Source organism: Melospiza melodia, chromosome 6 (assembly GCF_035770615.1).
Source record: "Melospiza melodia melodia isolate bMelMel2 chromosome 6, bMelMel2.pri, whole genome shotgun sequence".
Taxonomy (NCBI): Eukaryota; Metazoa; Chordata; class Aves; order Passeriformes; family Passerellidae; genus Melospiza; species Melospiza melodia.
Window position 1 is genome coordinate 68,072,833 of NC_086199.1, and position 14,384 is coordinate 68,087,216.

The window sequence follows — 14,384 nt, forward strand, 5'->3', positions numbered from 1 at the left end:
TCTAAATAAGACTGAGTTCCTAAAGCACTGCATTACTAAAATGGTTTCATACTTTACTAAAATTTCTTCTGGTTCTCAAGTATACAATGACGACCTTAGCATAGTCAAAACAGTACCCTCCATTACAATTTGATAATTTAAGATTTTCTTTAGAAATAAAACAACTGAAGTAGAGATATTTAATTTAGAGATATTTTCATTTAACTTCTTCCTGAAATATACAATGTTTTTGTTTATATTTTTGGATTTCAGCTTTCCTCTGAATGATTTGTTATCCAAAATAAAATCAGGGCTTTTCTAGTACACAGTAATTAAAAAGATGAGAACTAACAAGTACTAGAAAATGAGTTTTGTTCATTGTAGATTGGTGACCTAGACTGCAATGCAGAATGCCGATGATGACCTGAAAGTCAGAGACTGAAAAGAGTGACAAAACTTATTACAAAATGATTACTGAAATTGTTAAGAAATTTGTGCTTTGAGGCAGTCATGTGTCTTTAAGCTTGTCACGATTCACAATTCAGCTTCTTCTTTTTTAAAGTGTTCAGCGATGAGACTGAATACAGCATTCCCAGCAACTCCGGTAATGTTGCTGCTGCTGGCCTAAAATATTCCACTTTTTGTTGTGGCCCTTCTCCCCACATGGCTTGTGTTCATACACCTTGCCCTGGTATCGAGTGTCCCCCTTCTCCTGCCCCACTCTCCTTTCAGCCAATGGGAATTACAGTATAGGTTTTTGTGAGAACAGGGGTTGGTCTCCTTTCTCAGGATTTCTTTCCTCAAGAAACAATAACTGTGCACAATGTCTGATTGGTTTAGGGGGGTTGTTTATGGTAACTACTTGAGTTCAACAGAGTTTTTGTGTTTTCTTTTATTGTTGCTAATTTGAATTTATTTTTAAAAGGGGAATTAAATTACCTAGACAGGAAGATATTGATGCAAATTTCCTTACTGCTACGTTAATAGGATTGAAATTAGGAGCATGTACATATTTTCAAGAAGCATCAAAAATATATAACTAATTTAGGGACCTTAGAAAGACTTCAGTTTTAACAGAAATGTAATTCCTTGACTTGCTTAGCTCATCTGTTTTTTAAATGCCATGACCAGGACTGAAAGCCTCTTTGCATCTTCAGTGATTCTTCAGGATTGTGTTGAACCTTTCCCGAGAACAACATCCTGCACAGCTCTCTCCCTGTTTTCTTCAGGGTGCTTCAAAGACTCCCCAAACTAAACACTGTAACAATTATGCTTTACAATACATTCCACCATATATCTTCTTTATATTTTTACCTGGAAATTTTGTGAGGGAGTTCCAACAGTAGAACCTAAACTATGGAAGTGTTGTAGCATGTACTGCCGCACATACGTACATGCAATTGTTTTACAGCTCAAGATGACTGAAGTCTGTCTCTGAGATTAGTACTTTTTAGCCAGTCAAATGCTGCAGAAATATAACCCTTCTATTACTAATTTCTCCTTTTGTGTACAGCTATCACTGCTCATTCAACCCAAAGGATCTCGTGGTGCTTTGCAAATGACATAAGTACAGGAATTCCTTCTACAACGAAATGCCCAGGCTTAGAGGGTGGGTTGCAGCCAAGAAAATAATTAGCTTATAGCACACTGCATAACGTTTGTGAACTGCATGTGTGTAAGGATCATTCTGGCCAAGGGCATACCAGACAGTACATCTCACCAGGGCATCCTGCTGGAAAAGTCTAATATTTAAAGGCTCTATTAAAATTTTAAAAACTATCAACAGCTTTATTCATTATAGTCAGTATGGTCCACTAACGTTTTCTTTTTATTTACACATGTACATCTGTTTTAATACCCATACATACAATTAAAATGTTGATTTATCATTGACATCCCTAAAACTTCTCTGTTTTAACCAGTATTTTCCTTTAAGCACCAGGTTTTAATAATTGATGATAAAGGGAGTTAGAAGAAACTTAGCATATACATTTGAGAGGACAGCATACATCTATATTGACTAAGATAGAGCAGTATACATCTATATTGACTACTGATACTGACTGACAGCTCTGAGTACCAGGCTATACACAGACTTGCTAGTATAAAATGTGAGCTAGACAGGGAATTGTGTGTGGACATTTATCTTTTTAAATACTCCAGCACCTGCTACCTGTTTCTTGTTACAGGTAGCTAGCTTGCTAGCTTGGAGATCCCCAAAGATTTTACCAAGGTTAATTGTGTTATAATCCCATTTAAATGGGGGAAAAATAAGTAATAAAAAGGTTCCTACAAAACCCTAAAACTTTTTGCCCTGTTTAACAAATGAGAAACCACCAAAGAGTTCTATGATGTGGTGAGCCCTGAGTTAATACTTATTGTCAATACTGAGTGCCATAACTGCCCCTGTCAAGCTCTTTCTCTGACTGGGTTTATTCTTCAGTTTGCTTTTGGAGTAGAGGCACCTACTTGTTGTGGGACTGTACAATCCTACCACAGTGAGGTGGTAGGATTTGTCCTCTCCTTTCATTCTCATCTCTGCACTGACTCTCAGGATGCCTCTATTCTCAAAATTATTGCACCAGCTCTCAGTTAATGTTGCTATTCAGGTACTGTCTTTTTTGGCAGATTCCTCAGGACAAATTTCTTCTGCAAGTCCTTTCAGAGGAGATCTACCAGTGAAATGTACACAATAACAGATTGAAAAGGATGATAAAATAAAATGGCAAGGACTATGTGGAACCAAACAGCACCTACTTGCTCTTTTCTTGTGGAAAACCCTTGCACTGCTCAAGCATATCTACGCTATTCCTCCCTTCATGCCCCCCAAGGTATGTCTGGGATTAGTCTAATTTAGAATATTAGCTTCTCAGGAACCAGTGTTTTAAAAATATTTTACCTGTATTGAGATATATACATGTATGGCACCGTGTCAGTAAGAAGAGGAAATGCATCAGCAGAGTTCCTTTAACTCAAATTTATGTGTACTAACCAAAGGGTTCATTATTTCTGCTCTTCCATGCTTAGATTTCCAAGTCAGATCTTTCATGACAAGGCTGTAGATGGAAAGCCATACTTCGAAATAAAACTTTAAGAAGTAAAGTGGGAATAAATGATCTTTATAAATGTAATCCAAGTAGTTATTATTTAATAGCTGATATTTTTGCTTCTCCCTTCCCACTTACTGCTGAACAGCAGCAGCTTATAAAGAGAAAGAACTTGACAGGGGAAAATAGCTGATTTTTTTTCCTGGAAAATAGGGTTTTCTCTCTGGAATGTGTGTAAGTGCTGGCATGTACATACTAAAGTGCGCATGCATTTAACGGAATCAGTACCTTTAAACATTATACAGGTCCCTCTATGAAAAAAAAGAAAGAAAAGGAAGATGGTTCAAGCTGAAACAAATTTCTGATTTGGTCAGACAGGCAGTAATGTGGGGATATGTAGCCAGGATGCAAATGCTTACATAATGGATATGCTCTCTGACTGTCCTCTCTGTTTTTGTCTGCGTGTTGGTGAAGTGTTCTCTATTTGTTTTTCTGTCTGTCTGGACATACATCCAATCCATTTTACCAGTTCCTCCAAGGTGATGTAAGTCATAACAATACTCACTTTGCTGTGTTTGTCAATGCTCATATTTGAGTTCATTTGAGTTCTGCGTGTCCTAGTCAGGACTTGTGCTTGTCTGTAATGTATGGATGCATGCATTCATGTAGTTATGGTCACCCTGCTTTGGGCTGATTTGGAAAGGTGAATAAGTCTGTGCAGAAGAGTGCATACAAGGGAAGTTTACTTTTACTAATTTGCAGACATTTAGCATATTCTTAGTGTACAGAATGCTGACCACTGAGTGCTTGTGACAACATCAGGGTTAGTAATGATGGCCTACGTTAAAGATGTTTTAAGATAATAATGGCCATATTCTTGCAGGAAACTAAATGTATTTTCTCTCATTCACACACACACAGAAAACCCCAAAATTACAACACTGTGAGAAATCTGGCCTTTGTTTCTTAGGGGAATGCAGAATATGGCCAAGACTGGTTTTAGGAGGTTTTTTGTTTGGTTTGGTTTGTTTCTGGGGTTTTTTTGTTTGTTTGGGGGTTTTTTGTTTGCTTTTGCCTTATGCTTAGAAATACAAACCTTTAGATTTCTGATGCCAAGTTTGGAAAATGAATCCCTACTAAATGTTTTACAGGCACTTTGAGCTGTCTGGTGAGCCAAAGTGAGAGATGATATTCATCAGTTGTTCTGTCTACTTAATTTGTTAAGAGAAGTAACATTTCTGAAGTGGGAGCATTTCACATAGTTATCCGAAGAACCAGAAATTTTTTTATAATGGCAACAGAAATAAAAGTATTTCTGTCTCCCACACCTTGAATAAAAATAAAACTTGATTTTTGTATTGCTTCATTTAATAATTTAGGCCCATGCAAAGTGAGTGCAAAAGAGGTACTGATGATTATTTTGCACTATTTTCTTACCTGAGTCTGGAAATGTGATTCCCTAATACGATACAGAGTAGCAGCATGGTGAAGCAGGTGCTTATACAGAGCTGAGTATACAAGGGGCAGGACAGCAGAAAATTAGGGCATAGGGGCCTATCCCAATCCCCCCAAAGGAAACGGGAACTGGATTAAGCCTAAACCTCTAATTACATAGGGGTAATAGTCTATCAGAACTCCCACAGCAAAAGGGACTTGGAACAAGCCCAAGACTCTAATTGCTTTTTTTCCTTGCCATTTTTGTTCATATATTTTGTTTACTCTGGCTCATCATTACATTATTTTGTAATTATTATGATAGGATTAGTGGCCATTAAATATCTGATTTCTGAATGGTATGGCTTGTTCCTTGTCACTGATGTCCCTGATCTATGTCAGAAAGGTTTGTATATTCTGGTTGGTATAGGAAGAAGTAGATACATTTATCTAATTGATTGAAATGGATCAAGGATTATATGTTCCCTACCAGCACCTCAGAGAGCCATACTACTTTTCTGTGTACAGAAAACAATACAGTGCAGGGCCACACCAGTGCTTTTTTCCTTCCCTTTTCTAAATGCTGGTGTTCATACCAATGTCTTTGAACTTCTGTAGTGAGGCCTGGATCTGTCTAAGGAATTTTGTAATAAAAAGATGTTACTGGCTAGGTGAGAGATAGCTGTTACTTGGAGAAAGTTACAGTGCTATCTGTCATTTTGCAGCACCCCAAAACATTTGTTCAATTGGTTCAATACTGGATTTCTTCCTGCTAAGATTAAATCTGCAGTGGCATTAACATGTCATCTACAGTGCAGATATTTGGATATTTGTCCCCTCTGAATCCCAAACATCCCAGCTCTAGAGTCAGAAGAGAGTTCTGGCACATGCCAGGCAAGAAGTGTGCCCATGCTTCCAGTGGTACCCTGACTGTGCCATAGTGGCAGTGTCAGAACTCCAGGGCTGTACAGAGGCCCTGATACTCGATGGGAATTCACTGGTGACAGTAGAAACTGCATGCCTCAGTCTAGGCACGACTCCAGGTAGATGACATCAGTGTGGCTTGGAAAACAAAGTAGGAAATATATGCTGGAGCAAGGGGCATTTCTGCAGTCAGTCCTCACAACTTAATTTTACTTAGTTGTCCATTAATAATGTCCTGAGACAGAAGGGTACAGCTTTATTTTTGAGATTTTATTGATTTTTCCTAATTTGTACTTTCAATTTGTGACCCTAATATGTAAGCTCAAAATTAGGGGAGCCAAGACAGGTGTAGGCTTCTGGAAAAGTTTTCTCAAGGAGTGGTGGAAACAGGCAAGCACATTAGCTATGGTTTTTGATGAATTAATGAAAGGGTTTAGATAGAAAGGTTGTCCAAAATAGGAAGGTTTTACTTATCAACACGGGAGATCCCATCCACTGTATTTATCTGGGGAGCTGGGAAGGAGATAATTATCAATACTCATTGGAAGGATATGGTGAATCATTGATATAGCTCTTTGTTGCTTTCTGGGACAGAAGGACTTTGACCAATTTGGAGGTGGTTTGTTCCCAATTAAGATATTTTTGGCTACAGCAGAGGTACAGAAACTTTGAACCAAATAGTAGAGGACGTGTCTGTCAATTAAACTATCCAGGAGATGTATTGGTAAGTGACCTTCGGTTACAGAGTTATAAAGACTAAGTAACCTCAGTCACTTCACTGCAACCATTCAAGACTTAAACTGACAGAAAAGAGGAAGGAACGTCTTTCTCTTTGAAACCCTTTTATCGCTTTTAGAATAACGCAGCCTTACCATGGATCTCCCAACTGCAGCAGGAAATACGTTTTTCTTTCAGACTGAACAGTATTTTGGTGTTTAGCTCACTTGACATAGTCCCTGTCAAAGAAGGCCATTTTTTCTTTTTGAACTTACAAACCTGGTTTGCAGTGTTTCCAATGTGTACACTAAAATCTGTAGCACCACATCTCACTGCAGGCTTTGCATTTGTTAATATTTGGAAGGGACATTAGATTAAGAACAAACAGGGTGAAATAGATCACGATAAGCAACAACAAAATGTTTAAAAATAGATTCAACTCTCTTGATTAAAACAGATTAATTTTTAAATTTGCAATGAAATTAGTTAGAACTGTTGCAATGCTTTGTAAAAAGTAGTATCAGAAGGCCATTTTAGTGACTTGGAGGTTGCTGTCTGGGCTATGTGGAGACTGGGAACTCAGGGAGGCTTCAGTGTTCAACATGACCAAAGTACACCAGCACTCAGATACTTCAGGATATGAGATGGAAGTGAACTTGTAAAAACTGCTTCCTTCAGCAGTTCCATGTGCTAGTGGTAGCAAAGGTAAGGAACCTATTTAAAACATATACTTTAACCAAAATATTTACCTTAGCATTGTTCTTTGGAAAAAGCAATGTAAAAATACCTGTCAGATCCATTTTAAAAGACAGGTTGTCTTTTACCATGAGAGAAAACCACGTGTTTCATCAGTGGGGACTGACATGGAGGTAAGCAGGTCTTTTCTGTATAGCTTTAATGACAAGACATTGTCATGCTTCCCCCCCACCTCCTGAACAGCAGATGCAAAGTGTAGTACACCTGCAACCAGTGAAGTTTTTGGAGTTTTGGGGGGGTTCAGAGGGGCTGGCTCTGGCAGAATTCTGCTAGAAAGGGGGAAGTGCAGGTTTTGTGATACAGCTTTTGTAAATAAATACCTAAATTGCATGTAATTTGACAGCTAAGCATTTCCTTAAGCACTATTATCAAGATGCTGACTAAAAAGTAAATAATATGAAAAATTTCTGCTAGTAAAATCTTCTCTTTTCTAACATAAAAAAGCAGAGAAAATAGATTGTACATGCAAAATGTTTTTTGTCTTTTTTGAAGGAAGGAGTGTGTATGAAGAAAACTATTTGAGATAAGTTTAAGGAAAAGATGCTTGAATGCAATAATGTAAAAAACCCCAAAACTTTAATAGATTTTGCATACATCTGTAGTTCATTGTAACCAGGGGAAAACTGATTCTTCTGCAGAATGTAGACAGATAACGTGCCACTGGCTTGGACTGGGGCTCTGTGTAGGTGGCATATTGGCCCCATGGCAGAGAGTCACTTCACTGTGTTAGGTGATGTTTTAAACAGTTATTTAAACTAAAGTTTAAACATTTTAAACCCACATTTCAGCCTCCAAAATCTGAAAATAAAGGTCCATTTTACTGCCTCTCATAGTGCTTATTGCAGATGTCTGTGCTCCAGTGGTAAGAGGTCATGATGCTTTCCCAGGCAGACTGAGGTCCCACTCTCTGTAGCTCATACAGGTAGTTTGCCAGCATTTCACTGATAAAAGTAACATGCAGTGGATCTGAATTCTTACTGGCATAATGAGAGAAATTGCTAAAATCATTGCAGCTGCAGATATTTACATCAGTAACTTTGGCTTTAGTTTGTCAGTAAAATGTGGAGATCTTTCCTCTCAAAATGTTAGGAAGTCTTCTGCCATGGGTCAGTGTTATGTACCACCCAACTGCAGTTCCACAGAGTACATTTATGTGTAGGGAACTGAATGCCTGTGCTAGGAGTGGGAAGCGTTTTGCAGTCTCTTCTCTGTAAGATGTGTGCCATAAACCTGCTGTAAAGAGTTAACACCATTGGGGGCTAACCACTGAACGCTTGCTGACCTCAGGGAATTTCATCAGACCGTGCCCCAAGCATGTGATCACTTTTGTGATCAGCCCAATGAAGACATTGCACAAGTCATGTGTGTGTTGAGGGTTCAGCTGTTGGTTTTTGTAAACTGGTTGATGACTGTTGTCTTTAGTGAAAAAAGTGTAATAAAAATGTTGTTTTCTGCTTAATGCAGAATGCTTTAACTTCTTAGAAGATAGCTCTTAGTCTTTGCTTAGCAATCTGGCCCCTCAGGCTGGTCACTTTCATGGATGGGCTGTGCAGCTGAGGGTGCAAGAGCACAGTAAAGGACATCCCTGAGACTGCAGTCAGTGGGGGAGCTACACAGAAGAGCCCTGCCACAGGCAACAGACCAAACTGTGACCATTGGATTCCAGTTCAGTTATGGACATTGAAAAAATGAATTCTGGGATTAAGATGTTTGATTAACCCTTTGGAAGTGAGAACCTGTAAAAGGTGGGGGGTGGGGGGGAAGTTTTTCTAGGAAAGCGCTGAAGTATCATGATCTATTGTGAAAGGGCTAATAAAGGGTAAAATCAGCAACTCTATGGCTCATAATGCCTGTGGAGCATATATATTTTTTAAGTGGACTAACTTTTTTCATACCTTGTAATAGTTACCTTACTTGTATAAAAGTACATTTTCTAGTTTAAATAATTGTCTTTATTCATGATTAATGGGCTCTGAACTTGAACTTGCCTTATTTACAATTAAGGAAATATTCAAAATCACCTGAATATCCCTAATTTCTATTTATCAGCAAGGCATTTTTAAATTCTTTTTAAAAGTTTAGAATAGGACAACTTACAAATTACTTTTTAAATAGTCTCACCTCTTTCTTAAATAAAAGTTTGTTACATATCTAGACTAAAATTTTAGCTGTTCTGTTTTAATTTAGTGAGACAGTTTTTGGCTCAAAAAAATGTGTAATTCTGAATGGAAAAGTTATCAAAGCTCTATTTTTGGCAACAGCTTTTCAAATCGACACAAGGTGTAGTCTGTTGTGCCTTGTGTAGTTTCAAGCTCTTGCTCTGCTTAAAGTGCTCACGAATTTGTTCAATCAGGCCCATAACTATCTTTGTCACTACAAATAGAGCCATCAGTGTCATACTATTCCAAAAAAAGATGTTAACCCTTTCCTGCCCAGCACTTTCTCAAAGACTTGCTTCAACTCCAGCAATTTAAAGAACTAGATCTTTGCTGGTTGATTTGGTAACTCTTTAACATACCATCCTGATTTAACTCCTGGTTTTGGATAATATAAAGGAGTTTTCACCAATTCTCCTTCTCTGCTTCTGGTTCACGCTTTCTGTATTTACTGGGAAAATTTCCTGCTAGCTTGCTTCTTTGTGGGGAAGGGGAGAGGTGCAGCCTATGACTTCACCAAATAGACTAAACATCAAGGTCACAGGTAAAATAGGCAGAACTACTAATTTTTCCAGCTGTATACTAGCAAAAGCATGCATCACAAAGGCACGATCTCGACCAGCCTCCCATGCTTTTCCATTGCCCTCACTATTTGACACCTGGAGGTTTGTGCATTGGAAGGGAGGCAGCTTTGATGCCAGCTGTCACTGGTGCCCTGGGTGCTGAGCATGCAGGACCTGTGTGCCTGGGGCCTCCCCAGCCTGGGGGCTCACAAGGGTCCTGCTCTGCCTGCACCACACTCTGCTTGGCAGCTTCACCTGAGGGTAAATTGCACTGCTTACTGAAGGAGTTGGTAAATCCTGGGGGCTAGATTGGAACAATTCGTTCCAAAATAGTTTTGTCCTGTAAAATAGCTTTGATTAACATCAGGACTAAACATGCTTTTTGTTCCTTACTGAAAAAGTAAGGAATTTCTGCTGGCTATTTGGAGGCTAAATCTTACAACCTCTAGTGAATATTCATGCATATTCATGAAAATAGTATCAAGGAACTCAATAGGAACATTTCTGTGGATCAGAATTATTCCTAGGAGTGAAGGTTAACATAATATGGTTCCAGCAAAATCTCAAATTGATAATGCTGCAATGCTTCCTCTTTTGGTACCTGGCTTTTAGAGCTGAGTTTTGAAAGCAGTAAATCAAAAATAAAAGTTAAAACTTTTAATTTCATGTATCCAATTGCATTATACATCAAACAACATTAAGTATTCCAAATTAATTAAAAAACAAGTTAAAAAAGCCTTTAGCTGTAGTTTTGTTTGAGTTTCTTTTCTTGGCTGTTTGGGATCTGCTATAATAAGTTCTACAAAAATTAAAATCTCCAGGACAAGCAGCTTGAACCTATAACTAAATAAGCAAAATTTTGCAGAGTACTAGAGTTTTTAAAGTAAAGAAATTGGTGATTTGATTTGTAACAATAAATTGCAAATTTAACTTTGGAACCAGCTTTTTCTTCCAGATAAGGGAGGACCAGAAGTAGCCAGAACATTCAGAGAAGGTAACTATACGAGCTTTCAAAGCTGCTTGGGTAACATGCTGTCTACCACAAACATTATTTTCACAGAATCATAAATTCATACTTTCATATGAAGAGAAATTTCATACAAGTCTCTTGACGTCCATAGTTAATTTAGGCAAAATATCTTCTGCCTTTATATGTATTGCCTGAATTTTTTTCCCCCTGAAATTCTTTCAGGGGAAAAAAAAATGTCTTGAGCTTTATATAGCTTTTACTTGAATATATTACATATTGTGAAATATTGACATACAGAGACAGTCCTCTTAATTGTCATGAATTTGAACTTGAAGGAAATTAAAAATTAGAAAAGAATTAAAGTTAGGGAAAACATTTTAGAACTGCAGGCACCAGCCAAATAATTTCAGTGGGCAGCTTTTTAAAAAAGTGAATATTTATACTAAATGGCATCCAGTTCAGAAATAATTTTCAGGGAAGATATTTTCTTATATTCTGGGAAGTTAGACTCCTATTAGCAAAAGTACTACTTAGCATGCAGCTAAATATAAAACAAAATAAGCTCAGTTATCTAATATAGATATAAATTCAAGTATTTGTGAAATCTATTTAGAGCAGTGTTTTATACCTTAATATAGAGATGAAAAAGCTGAAGTGGGAATATTGTAAGCTTTAGCTAAAATACCAGCTAATTTTTTTTCCTTTTGCTGGACTTATTTCCTAACAATAAAAAACAAGATTTAAATTATTGAATATGTCCAAAGAATAAGCATATCTAACTGTTACTGAATTCATGGTAAAACATGGTAAAAGTTAGGAGACAACTGGATTTTATATTCTTCTGGACTGATCCTGCTGTCCTGAAATGAGTGGCTAAATTCCATTTGCCTTCAAAGGGACCTGAATTTCATGTCAGCTTTTTAAATAGAATTTATTAACTCTTCAGTATTCTGCTAAATAATAATACTTCACTGTTTGTTAAAAATCAAAATAACAAAAATTATAGATTAAAATCTAAGCAAACAAGGACTAGCAAATACTGTTTAAAAAAGCTTTTGGGAGAGAGCTATTGGTAAGCTATTGGCTGATAATTTAATAAAAAGTATTCAGCCTTATTTAGCTACTGTTTTAAAGTGGTTTATAGGACCTAGATGTTTTAGAGTCTCCATTAACATATACAGGATGCAAAAGAAATAAAGCCCTGCCCTTGCAGAATAAAGACAGAAATATGTTTTGTCAATTTAAACAATTAAAACTAGCTGCTGAATCTAAAATTTAGTTACCTAAGAATTGACATTTTAATGTTAGCATTAGAAAATAAAATAGGGATATCTTTGCATTAAAAAAGAACTTCTTTTAACAAAATATACAAATCTGGTCTTTCAGGCATTAAAAAATTATTTGTATTTGTGAGTTCAAGTTTTTAGTTTAGTAAATACATTGTTTAAATAGTAGGCAAAGACAATCTTTGAAGAAGGACAATTGGTAGGATTAAAACTTAAAGTTTGTACAAAAAGAAAATACTTTGATGAGGGTAAACAGTAAGCATAAGTCAGTTTGGGGTTCATCACTATCTCATAAATTCCTTTATGTCAAACTAATTCATATGGCTTTAAGACAAAATTGTTAGACTCATTACTCATCCTTACTGAATATGTTTCTATTTAAAAGTTATGTTTTTTCCTCTCTCAAAAATTGTTATTGATTTTTCTATAGAGAAGCAGAAAAAAAAGTAAATTCGATAATAATTCACAAATACTCCTTCTATTGAAGCAGACTTTTTACTCTGAAATTACTAATAGGAAATTATTTGAACATTTTTTTAAAAGTTAATTTATGTAAGAAGCTTTTTGAAAGTTATAAATATTATCTTATAACTAACTGCAACTAGAATACAGCCTTTTTTCAAATTGAATACTGTACATAATAATTAACAAAACATGTGGATGTAGATACAGTAACAATTATTAGAATCATTAATTTGTATTGTTGAATCTTAGTGGGGAGTTTGTTCTTTCTTAAGGCTCTCAAGTAGTTAGCAATGAAAACAAACTGAGATTAAAAGAATCTGTTTCAAATCTTCCTTAAAAACCTGAAAAATGTTTCTAAATCTGTAAATGTGGTTTGATATATTTTTGCTTATAATGTATAGGTTATTTATAAATACTTTTTGGGATAAAATATTTTTATTTAGGGATAGTTCATATCTCATTAAACTGACTGAGCAGACAGGGCTACATCATATTTGTTTGTAAGTTTAACTGAGACTTATTTAATAGAAAAATGAGCTAGATAAATATCCTACATCAGTTTTATCCAAATAATAGCACTTGTAATAATTACTGTATGTTAAAATTCTCCTATTGATTGTGTATCTAGAAGCTCTCTGTTCAGTTTCTACTTAATATTCTTGAAGATTTTTCCATTTATGGCTTTCAGAATAATAAACACAACATCCCTGTTGTTTTTGAAATTAATAATAATGAATAAGTATTTATTTTGTTTTGACATCAAGAGAAATTACTGACAGAAGGAAATATGCAGCAATTTTGCACAAGTAACTTTATGAAGTTTTAAAGACTTTGCAGGGAAATATTTAAAAGAACAAAAACAAATGACCCCCACTCCTCCCATATTTCAATAAAAATATTTCTAAATATCTGCTGCATTTTTTTAAGAGGGGAAACACCTTTTTTGCATTGGCACTGTATTAAAATCCAAATAAAAACATTAAAATTCATGGTGAGAGTTCAACCACAGAACTTAGCTTTTCAAAGCTCTGGAAAGCTCCTTAAATTTAATTGAAACTACATTTAAAAAATTTTGTTTTCATGTACTAAATAAACCTAAGTGTTTACCTTGGAGAAGAATAACTGGATATATCTGATCAATGGAGAGAGGAACACCAGAAAAGTGATTTTTTCAAAGAAAAATAATTCTCTTCATATAAAATTTAAATTGATGGACATTTGTTTCTGGCCATGTTAATGCTATAATCAGTACAATAAGGTAGATTTTACCAACTAAATGGAAGGCAGGTACAGCATGATCTGACGTGGGAGGGAGCTTAGAGTTGCCTCAGTGTAATGGCAGCACATAAATGTGACAAAGAAAGTTTAACTTCTTGGACTACAGTTTCCACTGAGATACCACCTTAAATTTAAGTTTGTGAGTTATATGTGCTTCAATGAAATCATGGGCTTTTAAAACATCTATTAACAAGCTTAAACGTGATTATGTTTTTAACTATTTCATAATTAGAAAGAGAGCTCTGTAAGTCACAATGTGAGCCAAAAATGGAAATCAGAACTGATGTGTTAATAATATGTTTCATTCCTTATTTTTAAAAGAACAATTTTAGAGGTGAATAGTAAATTCTCCAGAAAAAAATCACAAACGTATATACCTCTATTAGTGTTTGGAAATGTTTTGTTCTCCTGTCATTAATTATGACATTAATTATGTCACCTTTTTGTTCTCCAGAAATTATGCCAAAGTGGCTGAAAGGGTCAAAATATTACCAGTTTTATATTACCAAAAAAGTTTTCAAATATTTCTGTATTTCGCATTACAATAAGGCATATGTGAAAGATGATTCAATGTAATTAATTAATTTAAAAATTTCCAATTATGAAGATTCAACTATAAATTATTATTCCAGTAAATTCTTATTTTATAATATTAACTTTTTTTCTGTAGGATACCATAAATATAAGACAAAATCCTACAATCAAAACTCCAGCTGATAACAGAATAATATTAGGCAAAGCAGAATTTGGAATGCAGTTTCCTCATTTCTGACTGTAATTTTATAACCATAGGAATATCTATATTAGAG

The 14,384-nt window shown here is 35.6% G+C and overlaps 1 long non-coding RNA gene across 1 annotated transcript in view; it reads left to right on the top strand.

Moving 5' to 3' along the window:
* The window catches only part of LOC134419518 (uncharacterized), a 75,449-nt gene that overhangs the window by 38,248 nt on the left and 22,817 nt on the right, over positions 1–14,384 (top strand). The window contains exon 3 of the long non-coding RNA XR_010028074.1: positions 2,608–2,810. This is a non-coding gene — a long non-coding RNA (uncharacterized LOC134419518). The remainder of the gene's footprint in view (positions 1–2,607; positions 2,811–14,384) is intronic.